This window comes from Macrotis lagotis, chromosome 1, assembly GCF_037893015.1.
Source record: "Macrotis lagotis isolate mMagLag1 chromosome 1, bilby.v1.9.chrom.fasta, whole genome shotgun sequence".
Taxonomy (NCBI): domain Eukaryota; kingdom Metazoa; phylum Chordata; class Mammalia; order Peramelemorphia; family Peramelidae; genus Macrotis; species Macrotis lagotis.
In genome coordinates, this window is record NC_133658.1 from 161,680,643 (window position 1) to 161,700,281 (window position 19,639).

At 36.9% G+C, this 19,639-nt stretch overlaps 1 long non-coding RNA gene across 2 annotated transcripts in view; it reads right to left on the reverse strand.

Moving 5' to 3' along the window:
• Nucleotides 1-1,299: 1,299 nt before the first annotated feature.
• Nucleotides 1,300-19,639, reverse strand: part of LOC141504358 (uncharacterized) — a 54,345-nt gene continuing 36,005 nt past the window's right edge. The window contains exons 2-3 of one of the 2 annotated variants that reach the window (XR_012473324.1): nucleotides 7,320-7,414; nucleotides 1,300-4,561 (exon numbers count right to left, since the gene is read on the reverse strand). This is a non-coding gene — a long non-coding RNA (uncharacterized LOC141504358). Of the gene's footprint in view, nucleotides 4,562-5,179; nucleotides 6,856-7,319; nucleotides 7,415-19,639 lie in introns of those variants that run through there. The other variant, XR_012473325.1, reaches the window with a different exon arrangement.

Genomic DNA, 19,639 nt, shown 5'->3' on the forward strand with positions numbered 1-19,639 from the left:
AAAAAAAAAAATTAGCAAATTGACTTGATACCTCCCATTTTCAGTGTATACATTTCTATGTACTAAGTTATTAGCTGTTGTCCCCCTCACCCCCTCCTTCCTGTTGCCTACCCCACCCCCACCCTTATCCCATTAGAATTCAGTCTCCTTGAGAGCAGAGATCATAATTTTGTCTTTTTTTGGTATCCTTAATGCTATATAATAAGCTCTTAATAAAGAGAATGACTGACTCACTTATTCTTATCAATGTATAACTAGACCTACAAGTTACTGGTGGCCTTAATTGTCACTGCAATGAAATGAGGCTTCTTCCTTTTGTTGGAAGAAAGAATTAAAAATAAATTATTGAAATAAATTAGCAATGGTTAACGTTGGTTATTTTCTTCCATATAATACTTTATTGCTGTATAAATTATTCTTCTGATCCTGCTTACTTCACTCTGCAACAGATCATATATAATTCTCTCCTAGTTTCTCTGAAATTGTGTCTTTCATTATTTCTCATGGAAAAAGAACATTCCATTATATACCATACAATGAAATTTGACCTGTATTTCTCAGCTGGGTGACTCAATGCATAGACTTATCTTCCTGAGTTCAAATCTCAGACACTTAGCAGTTGTGTGACCCTGGGCAAGTCACTTAATCTTGTTTGCCTCAGTTTCCTCAAAATAATATCACAAAGAGTCAGAATTGATTGATCAACTGCTAGGAATCATTATCTGGGAGTATTCTGTTATAGTAATTATTATGATAGAATTCAGTTTAATCAGATTCAAAATGTACATTCAAAGGGTTATATCCTTTGTAAAGTGTTCCTTCCCTGGAGCTGCTAGGTGGTGCAGTGGATAGAGAACTGTCCCTGGAGTCAGGTGGATCTGAGAGTAATTGGGTCTCAAACACTTACTAGTTATTTAACCCCAATTTATTATCAGGAAGACTGAATAAAGAGCAGGACATTTTTCTTATTAGGATTAAACATTAACATTTGTTCCTTTCAGGATATTCTCTTTATTCCTCTTTACATATTCAAATCTTACCTGGTCCTCAAAATCTAGACAAAAACTCCAACTCTTCTATGAAGACTTCCTTGGCTTGGATGATCTTTCCACTGACCTTTTATAGTGCACTGACCTTGAAGTCAGGAGGACAGGAGTTGGAATCTGATCTCACACTCGATACTAACCAGCTGTGTGTGATCTTGAAGAAGTCACATACCCCTGATTGCCCCACATCTAGGATCATTACCAGTTGTCCTGATTCATTTTTGGCCACTGGACCCAGATGACTCTGGAGGGGAAAGTGAGGCTGGTGACTTTACACAGCCTCTCCTCACTCAAATCCAATTCACATGCATGTCATGGCATCACCCCTGATGTCACGGTCCTCTTTGAGATTGAAGGATAAACATTATTATTGCTACCTTATAACATGTATATATTATGTCTCTAATATCTAAACCCTATCAAAAGCTAGTTGGCAAGCTCTTTGAGGGGAGGTACAATGTTTTGTATCTTCATATTACCCCCACAGCACATACTTATCAAGAGACCAAGGTCCACCTCATAGTTCCATTGTAAATAGTAATAGCTACTATTTATACCGTACTTTAAAGTTTACAAATTACTTTAAAATTCACATCTTATTTTATCCTTAAAATGTACTAATAGATATTTGATATTATCTTCATAAATTGATGTTAACACCTTACCAGGAGTCATAAAGCTAGTAAGAGATTGGATTTGAACTCCTGTCTTACTGATTTTAGATCCCAAACTCTAAACACTGTACCACCTAGCATTTTTGATTGGTGTTTTTTTGGTGTGCTTTGGTGTTCTTTGATGGTAGTGTTTTCAAAGATGTCCACCGTGGTTTTCATGGAAGACTGGACAGATGGAGATATAACAGATTACAAAGGCAATTCCTCAGATGAACTAGAAATTGCCTTTTATTTTCATTTCAACTTTCCTACACAAGATGTCAGTATTGTTCAACCTTAAAAGAAATGTCAGCACTACTGAGATGTTTGATGAAATTTAATTTGTGTAAATTCTTCTTTGAGATATTTCAGTGGGTGAGGAATTTCATCAATGTAGGTGCTATCTCCCCACTTTTTCTTCATTCATTCATTCAATGTATATTTAGGGAGTCCATATATGCAAAGAACTTATGTGAGGGATATAGTTTCTACAGTATGGCATCTACAGCTAGCGTTAAATTAATTATTTTATCTATCACTTCTCTGAGTAAATGAAAAATATTAGAACTTTGTTTAAGGTATATTTACTGAAGGTCCATTAGTCTATTAGCCAAACTATAAGTAAGACTTGATTATAGGAACTATGTAGCCAAGAAAGCTAAAGCAACTCCATTTTGTTTATAGTTCCTCAATCTTGCCCATGACACTGTTTGTACTACAACCCCAATCCTGTGTTTGACCTTCCTTACTACTGAAACAGCAAGAACAATCCTATCTCTTAGGGTGGAGTTACAAGAGATAGTTTTCTGTTACTAGCCCCCAAAACAGATATGTTCAATCCTGAGATATCCCATCCCCTCTTTCTTCCCTTCTAGCCACAGCATCAGTCATGTGGAATCCTAAAGTACCTCATCCTCAGTTCACCTCCTGCTTAAATTGAAACCTACATGAGTTTTGTCTTTTTGATCCTTTTGAGAATCTCTGCCCCTGTAGATGGGATTCCCTTGCTGGAGAATCCTATAAACTCCTGACAATTCTTAAATTCCTAAAAATTCTCTGAGGGGGAAAACAGACACATTTTAATTTTGTTTACCATAATTTTCTCAAGGCAAAAAGTATAATTACTTTTGTCATGAAGTTTTATTCTTTAGGATCTTACCAAACCCATGGGAGAATGGCATTATTAAACCAATCCTGATACAAAATTGTGGGGGGCATTTTATACAGAAAGAAAAAGAATCATAAAACTAAGTCAGGCAACCAATTAGATTTCATGTAGATTATATAGTTTTACATTATGATTTTCTCATATGTTATAATATTTGCTTCGAATTCCTATTGATAAGAATCCCACTTAGGCTGAAATAGCAAAATCTCAGCCCATTTCTTCTTTGGATGATACATCTGATGTATTTCTGTGGCTTTGGATACTATCTCACAGATCTTCCAGTGGAGAGTTACTTGTAGAGATCTTTATCTCTAATAAAATCTGAAGACAAAATTTATTTTAATGAGGTCAAAACTTATATTCCCATTATTAGAAAGTGAAATTTTGGAATCTTGTAAATTACATTTTGATTTGCCTATTATCATGTTGGATATATATATTATATATATATATATGTGTGTGTGTGTGTGTGTGTGTATATACACACACACACATATATGAAATTCAGTTGCAAATAGAAATTAACCTAGTTTTGTTTTTTGACATATCCTATTCTAAAATCATTTGTACCTCCCATTTGGAGGATGTTATTTCACTTAAAATACATTTCCATAACAATGAGGATTTCACTGCAAAAGTGATGCGAAAACCATATACTAACCTGACATTAATAGAATTTAGATAAATGTAAGACTAAATGACTTAAATTTCTATACCTGACTTTAATATTAATCACCTGACTGATTATAGCAATTTGCCATAAGTACCAGGGACATCTTAAAAGGAAAATTCCTTTATTTATTTGGATGTCCATGTCACATTTGGGAAGCCAAGTCAGAGAGTGTCCAATCTCAAAACTTGTTGAAAATCACTCTTTCAAATCTTATCTCAAGAACCTGTCACCTACAATGTTTAAATCCCATTGGTTTTTTTGGCACCGATATGACATTGGCCCAACAATATATTTTTTTTTTACTTTGGTTTTTTTTTTTTGCAAGGCAAACGAGGTTAATTGGCTTTGCCCAAGGCCACACAGCTAGGTAATTATTAAGTGTCTGAGACTGGATTTGAACCCAGGTACTCCTGACTCCAGGGCCGGTGCTTTATCCACTACACCACCTAGCTGTCCCCCCCAACAATATTTTCTTTGCTGATCATACCTGGTGTCAGACACAGAATATTGCCAATTTTTAGTCCCATGAAATCTTTATTAGCAATTTCCCATAATCCAACTGAGATTTAGCTCTAAACTTTATAGTCTAAAAGACCAAGAAATGACACATAGTAATTGTAATATTGCAGTGGTAACAGAAAAATCACAAAATTTTATCCATGTTGCATAGATGATTTTACAACAAAATATTTGGAATATAGGAATACAATAATCTCAAATTGCATATAGAAACACATTTTATAGAAATAACTTTCTCTATTAATATGCTCATTTGTTATCCATGTTCAAATAAATATGATCAACACATCACTGCTTCCAGAATCCTTTTAAAGCTGATTCTTAAAGATTTGCATATATTTCTACAGACTTCTGTATTTAAGATGCAGCCAACAACATTAGACCAGGGCACTCATTTCCCCCATTTGATTGGAGATGACTACAGATGTCATTATCTTATTCACCAGGGTAATGGAACATTTTGGGACCATAGTCAACTCCACTTGTACTCCACCAAAGATATCTTTGAAGAAATGGAGAGAGAGAGAAAAAATGAGTAATAAATTTTTTTAGTATAGTAACCCCAACTTATATATAAACATATTGGAAATATGATCTATAATAACTACTTCTATATTTTAAAATACAACTATTACAAAATTATACCAAAATCATATTAAAACCCCACAAATCATACCAAATCCTATATCAAATATTATACCAATATATTTTAAAGATCTAGATTTATTTTATATTATTACTATAATTTTGTTATAGGAATAAACATAACCCCCCCCCCCAAAGAAGATGAGAAACCTCAAGAATAGTGAGACAGAGAAAAAAATGTACTTCAATCTGTGTTCAGATTCCAATGGCTCTGTCTCTGGGGTGAGTTACTTTCTTTATCATAAGTTCACCAGAGAAGTTGCTTCAATATTTTTCCCACAGTTGCTATTACTAGCTGTATTTCCCTCCACTCTATTTCTCCCTCACTCTCATTTAACCTATTCTCTCTCCTTTCATCCTGGCCCTGTCCAAAAGTGTGCTGTATCTGAGTACCCTCTCCCTCAAACTTCCCTCTCTTCTATCACCTATTTCCCCCTTCCCCCCCCCCCCATTCCCCTTTATCCCACTCCTTTTTTCTCATTTTTCTCTAGGGTAGAGAGATTTCTATACCCTATTAAGTGTGTATGTTATTTCCTCTCTGAGCCATTTCTGATGAGAATGAAGGCTCACTCATTCCCCTTTGCCTTCCCTCCATTCCACTCCATTGAAAAAGCTTTTTCTTGACTCTCATGTGAAATTTAGCTTCTTCTTCCTCTCAGTTCCTCTCAGTACATTCCTTTATCACCCATTGACTCCATCTTTTTACTCTATTATACCAATATATTCTGCTCCTTCCTATGTCCTGTCTACATATGCTCTTTCTAACAGCTCTTATAAATGAGAAAGTTCATATGAGTTATCAATATCTTTTTCCCATGCAGTAATACAAACAGTTTGCTATCATTAAGTTCCTCATAATTAATCCTCATCCACCCCCTCTATGGTTCACCAGAGTCCTGTACTTAGAGATCAAACTTTCTGTTCAGCTCTGGTTGTTTCAATAGGAAAGTTTGAAAGGCCCCTCTTTATTGAAAGTCCATCTTTTCCCCTGAAAGAAGATATTCAGTTTTGCTGGGTAGTTGATTTTCTGTTGTAAACCAAGATCTTTTGCCTTCTAGAATAACATATTCCAATCCCTATGAGCCCTTAATGTAGATGCTGACTGATCCTGTGTAATCCTGACTATGGAGCCTCAGCAGTTGAATTGCTTGTTTCTGGAAGCTTTTAGAATTTTCTCTTTGATTTTGGAGTTTTGGATTTTGGCTATAATATTCCTGGAAGTTTTTCTTTTGGAATTGAGGTTAATTCCCCCAATTTATATTTTACCCTCTGCTTCTAGGATCTCAGGGCAATTTTGAAGTATTATTTCTTGAAAAATGAAGTCTAGGCTCTTTTCCTAGACATGAATTTAAGATAGCACAATAATTTTTAAATAATTTCTTCTGGATCTGCTTTTGAGGACGGTTGTTTTTCCAGTGAGATATTTCACATTTTCTTCTATTTTTTGGCTTTTTTTGGAAGAGTTTTATTTCTTCTTGATTTCTTATAAAGTCATGAGCTTCCTTTAGTTCCATTCTGCATTTGAAGGAGTTATTTTTTTTAGGTTTTTTGCAATGCAAATGGGGTTAAGTGGCTTGCCCAAGGCCATACAGCTAGGTAATTATTAAGTGTCTGAGACTGAATTTGAACCCAGGTACTCCTGACTCCAAGGCGGGTGCTTTATCCACTGTGCCACCTAGCTGCCCCAGGAGTTATTTTCTTCAGAGAGCTTTTTTATCTCCTTTTCCAGCTGGCCAATTCTGCTTTTTTAAGGCATTCTTCTACTCATTTGCCTTTTGTTTTGTTTATTTTTCCATTAGGCCTAAACTGGTTTCTAACATATTATTTTCTTCAATTTTTTTTGTATTTCTTTCACCAAGCTATTGATTTGGTTTTCATGATTTTTCTGCATTGCTCTCATTTCTCCTCCCAATTTTTCCTCCACCTCCCTTAATTTCTTTTCAAAGTCTTTTTTGAGCTCATCCATAGTCTGAGTCCATTTTCTATTTCTCTTGGAGGTTTTGGATATGGAAACTTCAATTTTTGTCATCATCTGAGTATATGTTTTGATCTTTCATGGGACTAAAGTAATTAGTGAGATTCTTCTTTTTCTGTTGTTTACTCATTTCCTCAGCCCAAGACTAGATTACAGCACTTCCAAGGCTTTGTTACCTATAAACCAAAAGCATAATGGAGTTTTTGAAATGTTATATTTCTTAAGAGAGCAGGAAAGGAAACTCTTTAAAATAGTACCCAATGGACCAGGGAACACTCATTTCTACCATTTGACTGGAGATGACTACAACTGCCACTATCTTATTCACCAGGATAGAAGAACATTTTTGGACCACAGCCTGTCCTACTCGTGCTCCACAAAGGACAAGGACAAAGATAGCTAGTATCCCAGCAGCAGACAAAAGGACTTATCTGATTGAACTGACTCTACCTGAGCATAAGGGACTAAATTTGTCAGCTTTCTCTCATAGCTGAGCAGCATGAGATTGAAATATATCTATACTGACCTGTATTTGATAGGACTCAACATTAAAATAGCATTCTTCATCAAGGAAAACACAGGCCTCTCCTTCAGCTGCTAGGATTGAATCCAAAGCTCACTGGTTTGTAAGACCACTTACCCAGGGAGTCAATTTCACCCTTTAAATCCTTTTCCATGATGGCCATCTGATCACTTGTGTTGGCCATCTCATCTCAACGTTTGCCCGAGGTTACCCTGAGGAGGAAGGAACTGATAAAAAGATGGAACTGACATGAAAAACATCCCTAGAAAAGACAGTAGGGTAAGGGAGAAAGAACTAGTACTTGGGGGTTTATTGAACACAGGTATCTTTCCTAGTTTGGCAAAAGCACCTCCTATTGGGTCCTTTGAGGTATCATTATACAAAAGACAATTTTGAGAATCATTCACATGGAAAGATTTAGGCATGGATTATTTCTCATACCACTGGACTCAGTGCCATATCCTCCTTCTGCCCAAAGATAACTCTGCCAATGGTTCCAAAACATAACTTGGTTTCCTTTTTTGGGAGGCCAGAGTGTCAGTTAAGCCCCAACTGTAAAGGAAGTATTGATATGGATCAGGTGTTACTACAGGAATTGGAGCTGAACCCAGCAGGGTGCCCTTTACAATAATTAAGAGGCAGAGGAATCTTTTGGGGTTTTATCAGATCTTATGATTCTAGTGGAGGCCAAGACTGTAGTAACTTCCTTCCCTCCAGTGGCAAAAGGTTTCTTTAGATGAACCCGGATTGTCTAGTTACAACATTACAGTGGGCTGAGTCAAGGTCCCCTACTATGATTCCAGCTGTATGGTTTGCTAAAAAAAATTAAGCAGCTGGGGAAACAGCTGGAGGAACAGTGAAGGCCCATGTGACCTTAGAAATAATAATGTTTGTCCTTCATTTTTGAAGAAGACCATGATATCAGAGAGGTATTGCCAAGACAAGCACATGAACTGGATTTGAGTGAGGGGGGGCTGTGCTAAGTCACGCCTCACTTTTTCCTCCAGAGTCATCTAGGTCCAGGGGCCAGATATGGATCAGGATGACCTGAGATAGCCTTGGATGTGGAGCAATCAGGGTTAAGTGACTTGCTCAGGTCACACAGCTAGTAAGTGGCAAATGTCTGAGGTTGAATTCAAAATCTAGTCCTCCTGACTCCAAGGCCTGCTCTATCTACTGTGCCACCCAGCATAGTCAAATCCAATTCACTTGCTTGTCATGGCATCATCTCCATGATCTTCAAAAATGAAGGACAATTATTAGAATCTAGAGTAACATGAAATTTCTTTAATCACTACCTATAAAATGGGGCAAAGGAAAACAACCCAAGTATCACCTGTATTTCAGAACAAACCTTTTCAGAAAATCATAGTTTTTTTTTTAAATAGGAGTGAGCATGGGTTTCCCAATCATTTGCAGAAATAGGATGAGGAGAAGTGCTTCCAAAAGGAACAATAATTTGGCAGGTTAAATCATCTGACTGTCTCCTGCTTAGCTTCAACATGGGGTACTGTGGAGAAAGGAGAAAATGATCTTTCTCTAATGATGAACCTCTACAAAGAAATAAATGGAGAAAGAATCTTGCAGAGAATTCTGAATAATAGAGATTAGGATTGCATAGTTATTAATAGTAAATTATAAGTAGGGAGAGACAGCTTTCTTCCCACTAGGCTGAAATGGATTGCTGGATAAACTGTCTCTTTCAGATATAGTTTTTCTCTGATCTCTTCGAAGTCACAGAGAAAGGTCTCTAATAGTCTCAGATGTCCCCCAGGGCAGGGGGTAGTTTTCAGGTGTGATAGGTATATCCACACATCTATACCCTAGAGCTTAGCATCAGTGGAGGTGATAAGGAACATTCGGAAAGGTCCTTCCCAGCAAAGTTTTCAGGGAGCATTTTCTCAGATGTCTCTTCCAGAAAACCCAAGAGGAGATAAGAGGGCTAACTTTGAGTGGCAATCCTAGGGAATGAGATTGAAAAAGAAGATCCTGGACTAGGTGAATCTAAGTTTAGTACAGTTTTATTGGAGACCATTTGATGTGAGAGAAGGGATTTCAATTGATGTAAGGGCATAGGTCTCTTTGTAATAACTTCATAGGGGGAAACTTGGTTTTGCTCACGGGTCAGGATGGGAGGATGAGAAGAGCAATGGGAAGCATTTTAATCTGGGATGCCTTGAAATCAGAGATTAGTTTCCCTTACAGTCCCTTCAGCATTCCATTTGTTCTCCTCATCAGCCCTGAGGTCTGGGGATGATATGGCATGATGTAAATGCTTATGAATTCCCCAGGCTTCCAGGGTTGCTTTAAAAGTTCTACCCTCAGGTTTTGGAACCCAGCACAGAAAGCCTAGAGTTTGCCTTCCCTTCATCAGTGAGTAAAAATGGTCAAATATGTTAAGATTATGGTGGGAGTCTCTGAGAAAAGAGGGAAGAAGAGACTAGGTTGGAAAACAACAGTTATATTGCTAGTAGCAGTTTTTCTCCTGGTTGGAGGAACATGGACCACTGCTGTCAGCAAGTCTGCTGCTGTCATGATGCTAACATCTACATTCATCTTAACTGCCTCTATGGTGCTCTGAGATCCCTCTGTAGAAGGATGTGACTCTGTGGAAGTCCCAGCCCTGATCCTGACACAGAAGCCCTTCAGCCCCCCACCCCCCACCACCTTTGCTACCCTTGCTTTGGGTCCAATTACTCCAGTGACAGTGAAGACTCCCTCTCTGAGGAGAGTGATTTTGATGAAATGGATTAGGGGTCCAACCACATTTTTGGAGTAGAAAGGTGACTTCTTCCTAGTAGGAATCTAGCCCTCTGAGCAAGAGTCTGAATGCCATTGTCCAGGACTAATTCCATGACTCAGTTCAAGAAGAATGGCACCAGAAACTAGAAGGGGAAGGTGAGCCTTGGAATTTGCTTCTTGTCCTTCCTGATTTGGTACACTTTGCTTTTGTCTTTTTTATTTTTTTATTTAAGGCAATGGGGTTAAGAGTTACTTGCCCAAGGTCATACAACTAGGCAATTATTAAGTGCCTGAGGTTGGATCTGAACTCAGATCCTCCTGACTCCAAACCTGGTGCTCTACCCACTGTGCCACTTAGCTGCCCCCTTAATTTGTCTTTTTTGGTGGACTTTTTCAATGGACTCATCTGGGGGACTGGCAGGAAACCCAAGTCACTGAAAGCAAGAGTTCAGGGCTATGGTTTCTTTATTTTGACTAATGATTAAATAACCTCTGCCTTGGTAACTGAAAAAAAAAACAACAAAAACTTTTCCCCATAAAATGAGTTCCCCTATCACTATGAATTTCCCTTACAACCACCCAATAAGGGATAATCTGTTCACATAAAGTTTTCCCTACAGCTTCAGTTTTTGCTGCTGTACTGGGAAAATCTTACACCCCAACTAGAAAACATCTAAACCATAAATTCTTTTACCCTTTGCTTGGGGGCAACTGGATGAAGATAATCTGCCAAATCACAAATGGAGGGGAGGGGAGTGGGGAAACTGTCCAGGGGAGGTTTGAGAGGTTTGGAAGGATTATATGGAGAACAGGTCTGAACTAGATGCCACTTCCTCAGCTACTTTCCTTGATATTTCCCACTAGTGTTTTGAAGTAAGTTCATATCAGCGCCCCAATGATTGAAATGATGCAAATACTAGTAGTAATGGATGATGTAGTTCAGGTACACCCTCCTGCTACCCACTGATGTATTTTCTCTGGAGAGATTAAGCCTTGTATCTTTGTTAAAGCTACTAATTTTTTTTTTTTTTGAATTGGAGGAGGTGCAGCTGGTATGAGATAGGAGATCATTATAGGAATTAGGGAAGAAAGTACAGCTTCCTTTGCTGCCTTATCAGCTAACTGATTCCCTTGAGCCTCAGGGGTGGAGTTATGAGAATGGCCATTGGTTTTTACAACAGCCACCTGCTTAGTCAGAAACCGACACTCCCAAAGTCTGGAAACTTGTCCAGTACTTAATAGATTGTGCAATGGAGATTAAAAATCCCCTTTGCTTCCACAACATCCCAGAATCATGTGCCACTCTAAAAGCATACCTGCTATCTGTGTAGATGTTAATTTTCAGTCCTTTTCTAATTCACAGACCCTAGATATTGCTTTCAACTTAGCCTGGTGGGTTGAATAAGCAGATTGCAGCTGACCAGTTTACCAGTAATGATGCCATAATTTGAAATCATTTGACCCACAGTGTACCTTAGGCAGGAGCCATCTGTGAACACTCTGAGGTTAGCATCAGGTGACTGTGAGATCTGCTCTTGGGGTCAGCAAGTGATACAGAATTGTGACACAGTCATGGTCAGAAGAATCAAGTTTGTGGTCTTTGCTCATGACTGGTCTGTTTCTAAACTAGGGGAAACGCTAAAAACTCAACAGGACTTTTGAATCAGCATTTTTCTCAGTAATGCAATGGGGTTTCAATTTTTGCTAGATTATTACTTGATAAATACTAAGGATGATGTGAATTAGGGAGCACTTCAACTTCATGGGTACAAGGAGAGTCACTGTATGATATCCTTAGTTTGTTTGAGAGTCTCAGATATAGTAATGATATCCCTTAAGCAAGGTGCAGACCTCTAGCTATAGTATCCAATTGTTTGCTCTAGTACCCCCTGGTCTGTACCTAATCCCATGTTTCTGGGCTATAATTCCTATTGCATTGACTTCCTTTTCCTTTTCAAACAGAACAAAAGGAAGATAATAATTTGGGAAGACTTAGGGAAAAGGGACTGAGAGAGAGTTAACTTTATAAAACTGGTACGCTCATGCTGTTCTTTAAACAGATAAAGGGAGTCAGAAGTTCAATATTGCAGAACCTTATACAATGGGTGAGCTAAAACAGAAAATTTGGGCATCTAAGACCTACAATATACAGCAAGACTTAAGAATGTCATTAATTGTCTTTTTGAAGAGTAGATGGAAAAATCATAGATTGCCTTGATCAGGAAGGATCAAGGGAAACACTATCCTGAGATATTAGATGCCTCAGATACTTCATAGAGGACTGACAAAGCTTCAGTCTATCTTAAGAATCTTTATGACTCTTTAAAGCTAGGAATGTGAGAGATGCTACAGAATCCTGCTTTCCTGAAATTAAATCAAAGGAACAGAGTAATAGATCATCCACATATTGAAGGTGCACTGAGCCATGGGGGAGGTCAAGAGAAGGGTGGTTATCATACACAATTTGACAAAAATATGACCCCTGGAGTAAGACTATCCATGTGTATTGCTATCTTTCCCACATAAAAGCAAAAAGGTATTGGCTACTGGGATGAACAGAAATAGAAAAACAAGCACTACATAGACCAACCACAGTGAATATAGTAGCAGAAGGAGGAATGAGAGACACCAAGTTGGGGGGGTTGGAACTATAGGATAGTGAACAAGACAATAGCATTAACAGCTCACAAATCATGTATAAGCTTCCAGTATTTATTGCCAGCCTTCCTTTCTGAGAAAAGAGGCATGATGCATGGGGAGGTACATGGAATAATTAATCCTTTTGATATATAATTTTGGATCAAAGGCCTAGCCCCTTCAATAGCAGGGGGAGGAAGTGTATACTGAGCAAAGCATGGAAGAGGAAGAGGGGGATCAATCTGGATCCTTAGTGGGTGACTGTAGCAATTAACTCATTAGTAGGATCTTTGGCCCCAAACTGGGATGGGACTTTGGCAAGAACCAGTAACTTCCTCTTGTCAAACTGAGACAGCAGAGACAGGGATGCTCTGAGGTGGGGAAGCAATGATCTAACAACCAGAGTGAATCTAGAACAGCAGCTGAGAAGGATAAAATGTCACATTCAAGTAGGTGAAAAGGGGCTTTAGGAACCAGTAGGAAAGTATGTTGAAAATGGTCCTGTCTCAGAGTAACAGAAAGAGGAAAAGTTTTAAATGCTGGGAAAGGTTTGTTACATACCCCTAATCACCATTATGCTTTCTGAACTCTGAGGAAGAAGGGGATTTTACCAGGGCCCAGAACTGATAAAATAGCCCCAGTTTCCACCAGAACAGAGATGAGGTGGCCTAGTATTACCATGGACAACACTCCTAGTTGGGAAATGGTCAGAGATGGACAAATAGGGACTAGATCCTGAAAAATCTACCTTGGAGCACCTCTAAAGCAGTGGGGAAGGGTTTTTTTAATCCCTGGTTTTTGTTGTTCTCTATATTTTTGCCAAAGGTTTTGCATTGTTTTTTCCAATGGCCTGGTTTCTTGCAATAATGATGAACTCTTGTTCCCTACTAGGTGAAAGGTGGATTTTGGATAGGAACTATTAACTGCTTAAGCTGTATGGTATATATCTTGTATTTCTTTGCCCTCAACTCCCTTTTCTCCTGGAGATCCCCCTCTAATTGAGCTGCTAAAGCTTGTGCTAGCTGGACAACTAATTCACTTATAAACTGAGAGGCTTAGTTTGTCATTCTGACTGAGTAATTTTAATATTCTGTGATAGAGAAGATTGTTAACAAAGTAAAAGAAAAATTGCGTTTGTTCTCTTTCCTGATCATGCTTTAAATCAGAATTTGAATCAAAAGTCTCTGCTAAATGATAAAAAATCAAAATATTGTTTTATATTGTCCTTGAATAACAGTTTTGATTTTTGAGAAATCCACTGATCAGTAAGTGGGATAGCCTCCATCAAAGTATCCCCTAGAACTCTGGCATCCAGTAGCTTTGCTTATAAACTACCCAATCTGTCTCCTGAAATTCCTCAAACGTACTTTTATTTTTGCTGTTCTGAACTCATCCTTAGCTTCAACTTTTCCAACTAAAGCTATGGCTAATTGGCAAATGTCTGGGATTCCAGGGTGTTAGGATTTCAGAATAACCTTAATTGATCACTAAAAGTCTACTGGATCTTGACAGGGGTTAGGGAAAATTTTTTCAAAGTCTGTAATTCACCTCTGAACTATGGCTTGAATTTATACTGTGGGGCAGATGTAAATTGTCTTTCTTCATCTGTATTTGAAATAGTCTGAGGGCATGATCTATTTATTACCTAAAAAGGATAGATTCTGATAAGGTCAGGATTTGGGTGCTTATCTGGAGATGGGGTAACCTCATTGGAAAAAGATCTCTTGAGTCAAGAGAAGGAGAGTAAATGAACTGAGATTGAATAGAAAGACTTAGCAGAAAGCCCAAGGAGGAGATGAGATAGAAACACAAGAAGATAAAATTTAGAAATAAAGAAACATTATGATGAAACATTAGAGAGAGAGGAGAAAGAGATGAAATTGTAGAGGGAGGAAAAAAATTGGAGAACAAAGAAAAGCTGGAATGCTATGGGAATAAGGATGAGGGGAAATAGAAGGAGAAGAAATAGAGAGATTAGAACAAGGAGGAGGAGAAGGTAAATTAGAGGAGAAAGGAGAAGCAGGAGAACAAGGAGGAGAAAAAATTGAATGAGAATGAGAGGAGATGACAAAACACTGAAGTATCTGTGCCAAGAAAAGCCTAAATGGGTTCACAAGGAGGTGGGCACAACTAAACAACATTAAGTAAGCAACATTAACAAAAGCTACTAACAGACAACTACTAACTACTAACTACAAACCACTAACTACTAACAAACAACAATGCTGAAAAAATAAAGTAGTTCCAGAAGTCAACCACAGGAAGAAATGAAAATAGATTGCTTTGGGGACAATACAGAGTAGTAATCTCACTAATTCCAAGCTACTCTCTGACACATAATTCCATCTATACATGCTGATATTTTTCTGGAGGTGGTTGTAAATATAGAATTTCCATAGAACCAAAATTATCAGTTATTTTGTGGTTTTGGTAAACACCTATCAATAACAATATCTTGTGGAAAGAGGTGCCATAATGACACCGTCAAGAATATCTCAGAGGATGTTAGATGTAGAATTGAGAACATTTTACAATTCAACTAATACAGTTTCCTGATTTAGGAGAAAAACAGATATAAAATTAGAAAAGGAGACAGGTCAACCATGTATCAAATGAGAGAAATAAGAAACAGAAAGACTAAGTGCTTCCCTGGCTTCCACAGATATTAAAAGATCTAAAGAAAAGACTCCATCATGTCACAGATGAAGAGTGTTTGGAAGGTCACTGTTGAAACTCATACCAAATGAGTTCGGATTTGTAGAAGCAAAAATAATATCCAAAGTATTGTAATTAATAATCATGGTTATAAATAGTTCAAATAATTCTATCCAGTTAAAAAAGTAACATTTAGGCAGTGTGACATAGTAGGAAGAACATAGAATCAGGAGTCAAAAGACCTCAGTTTTCAAATCCTAGCTTTAAATAGCTATATTGTTTTGAATAGGTTACTATCTCTTTCCATCTCAATTTTCTCATCTGAAAAATGATATTAACTCTTATAATACCTCAAAGAATTGTGCAGAAAATTATACCTAAAATTTTTTATCAGTTGTGAAACCCTGAGCAAGAATAAAAGGTTATGGAGTCATAAAGTATTATAAATATCAGTTATATTTTAATATTTTATTGGAACTGCACGAATCCACCCCATTTCAAAAATAGATCCACATTCTATCCATGTTTTGACAGCCTATGTAATTCTTATCTATGTCTTTCCATATATCTTCCACTGAAGAACTACCTTGCACAGTAGATTCTCTTTTGTGTCTCCAATGACATCTTTTAAATCTTTATAATCCTTAATTTGGATATTGATAATTTGTGGCTATTAATGTAACATTCAGCCCCTTAATAAGCTATCTCTCCTTGCTGCTACATGATCAGTCTACTGCATTCGCTGATTAATTCTTTTCTTGGCTATATATTTTAAAATAATTTATTTTATTTATTCAGAATTTAAATACTCATAAAATGGGCATTTCTATGTACATAATTAGGACAGAAAAAGAGGATTCTATTTGAAACTTTGAGTCTCTATTATGTATACTTTTAATTTTATTTTAAATGTAAGAATGACTATTCTGGTCCCTATTGCCTAATGGGACCAGAGAGTATTTTGTTGCATGTTAAAACTGTCTCTTCCCAAAACATGTGTGTACTTTCCCCAAGATACCACAATACAAGATGGTCAGCAACAGATCTGACAATATAATTTTTATTATGTAAATATTTTATTTGTTTTCCTATTATATACAATGGTATTTTCTACCAATCATTTTTTTTGTGTTTTGCAGTTTTTTTCTCTCCGTTCCTTCCCTTCCCCCCAACAGAAGGCAATCTGTTGCTTTACATTTGCATCCATGATAAGCATAGATTGAAATTGAACTTGTGAGAGAAGAATCAGATCTAAAAGGAAAAAAGCAAACATTAGAGATAGCAACATTACATATTACATAAGACAACTTTTAAAAGTTGAAGATAATAAGCTTTGGTCTTTATTTAAACTCCACAGTTCTTTCTCTGTATACAAATGGTATTTTCCATCATGAATCCCCCAAAATTGTCCCTGATTATTGCACTGATGGAATAAACAAGTCCATCATAGTTGATTATCATCCCATGTTATCAGTGTCTGACAAAATAATTTTTGGACCTGGAGCCTGGAAGATGAAACTACAAGGGATTGTCCTGAAGAAAAATGTAAGGTCACAATTTAATTCAGCAGCATTTATTAAAAGCTTACTATTCAAGGTACTTTTTAAAGCTCTGGGGACACAGAGACAAACACAAAATTGTACTCTTACTCAAGAAGTTTACATTTTTCTTTAGGTTGGTGGCACAACTTCTACATAGATAAAACATATGGTATTTTGAAGAGTAAAAACTAGTGAAACCATTATGGAGGAGATGGTACTTGAGCTTGGCTCTAAAGAGAAGATAATTATAGGTGGCTAGTCTCTGGTTTTTGCTACAATAGTTTTCTAGTAAACTCCATCATTGTAAATTTCTTTCTCAGATGTAATAATAATTCATGGTTGCATTCCTACAAGTTTATCATCAAAATAAATCTTAGGTATAACAAATGACCTGTTGATAATTTGACAAAAAAAGACTCTGTGAACCTCTACAATAACTTATTTTGGTAATATTATGTGGGTAAAATGTATTATACATTTTAATTGTACAATATCACATAGTATACTTACTATAAAGCGTATATTCAGCATATAAAAATCAGTCTTGCTATATAATAAATGTTGACTAATTTAAAACAAATATGTTAGGAAAACAAAATACACAACAAAGTAAATAAAAAGAATAACAGCTACAAAACAATCCAAATTATAATACTGCAAAATTATAAAAGGCAAACTTGTCTCCAAAGAAACAGATACTTCCAATAGCTCCTCTATAGGGAGGAGGTTGGGGAGTAGGTCTAATGGAGCGGAACTTTGAATGTGTCATTTTTTCTCTCTCTCTCTTTCTTTCTTTCTTTCTTTCTTTCTTTCTTTCTTTCTTTCTTTCTTTCTTTCTTTCTTTCTTTCTTTCTCTCCCTTTCTTCCTTTCCTTCTTTCTTTCTTTGTTTCTTTCTCTCTTCCTTCCTTCCCTCCCTCCTTCCTTCCTTCCTTCCTTCCTTCCTTCCTTCCTTCCTTCCTTCCTTCCTTCCTCCCTTCTTTCCCTCCTTTCTGTCCCTTCCTTCCTTCTTATCTTCCTTCTTTTTTAAAAATTTCTAAATTACTGGATAGCTCCCTGGGATTGAAAAGTAGGAGGGGGGTATAGAGTGAAATCTAGGTGATAGAAAGACAAAAGCTATTGATAAAATCTATTAAGCCTCAGTATGGCAGCTCTAATAACTAATACTTAAAGTCACTAAAGGGAGTTACAGATATTGGAGAAAAGTTGATATAATTTCTCCAATACATTTGACTCTATATATTTAGATGTTTTGATGCATCCCTGATTTGATCTAACCAATGATATATATATATATATATATCATTGGTTAGATCAAATCAGGGATGCATATATATATATATTCCTTCCACTTGTACTGAAAGCAATTCCTTCATGCCTTTTGTTCTGTGTGATTATGGTTTTAATCTTTCAGTCTGTTGATTGATCAATCAGTAAACATTTATTAACACTTATGCTGTGCCAGGTACTATATGCTAGGAACACAAACATAATGAATAAAGCAATCTAGAAACACATACAAACACATATAAAACACACTTAACAATAAGTGCATAAGTACAAAGTAGTTAAATACAAGGCACTTTGGGAGGAAGGGCTCTAGCAGATGGGAAAATTAGAAAAGACTTCACATAGAAGGTGATGATTGAGTTGTTGTTGGGGAAGAAAAGTACTTTATAGGGAAGAGATGAGGAGGGAGTATATTCCAGGCATGTCAGTGAGAGAGAGAATGTCTGTGAACAGAATGAAGGAGAATGCCTTGATCACCAAGTGTGGGAAGGGGAGTAATAGCCAGTGAATCTAGAAAGATAAGCTCAGATCAGGTTTTGAAGTGTGTGTGTGTGTGTGTGTGTATTTTTTCTATCCTCCAATCAATAGAAAGTCATCAGACTGATTGAATAAAATAGTCACCTGGATAGATTTGTATTTAAGGAAAATTACTTTAGCAACAGGGTCTAGGTTAGTCTTATGGTAGTGAGAGACTTGAGGCAGAAGACCAATCTGGAGGGTTTTGCAGTAACCTAGGCAAGATGTGATTGCTGAACTAAGGTGATAGTTCTCCAAGTAGAGAGAAGGGGTCAGATATGAATGATTGTGGAAGTAGAAATGTTAAGAAAGGGATTAACTGGATAAGGGGAAGAGGATAAGACTGAAGTTATGAACTTGGGAGACTGGAAGGATGTTGACGCCTTCTACAGAAAAAGAGAAGTTTGGAAGAGAGTTGAGTCTGAGGTAAAAGAATATTAGTTCAGTTTTAGACATGGCATTGAGATGTTTCCACGACATGCAATCTGAAATGCTTAATGGTAGTTGGTGATGTGTAAATGTTAATCAGAGTAGAGACTGAGGATAGATATATAAATCTGTGAGTCATCTGCATTAGAGATGATATTTAAGGCAAAAGATTCTGAGGATGGAGTTCTTAAATTTTTATGTTGCAGTCTGGTCAAGCCTATAAATTCTTCTAATAATGCTTTTAAATGTATAAAGTAAAATTAAAGGGTTACAAAGCAAACTAATTACATTGAAATAAAGATGTATTTTGTACCATCTGAACTCATAGACTGATCATAGTTTAAGGATCAGTGGCTAGGGGCAGCTATTTGGATAAAGTATTGGCCCTGTCAGGGGGACAGGATTCAAATCTAGTCTCAAACACATACTAGCTGTGTGACCCTGGACAAGTCACTTTTAGGATTTATATGGATGATGATCCAGTAAAGAAAATGGAGAAGGATTTGTCAGATAGGTAAGAAGAGCACAAGGTAAGACTAGTATCACAGAAAGTTAGAGAGAAGAGAGTATCTAGGAGAAGGTGGTAAATAGTGTTAAATTCCAGAGTAAGGTTGAGGACTGAGAAATGA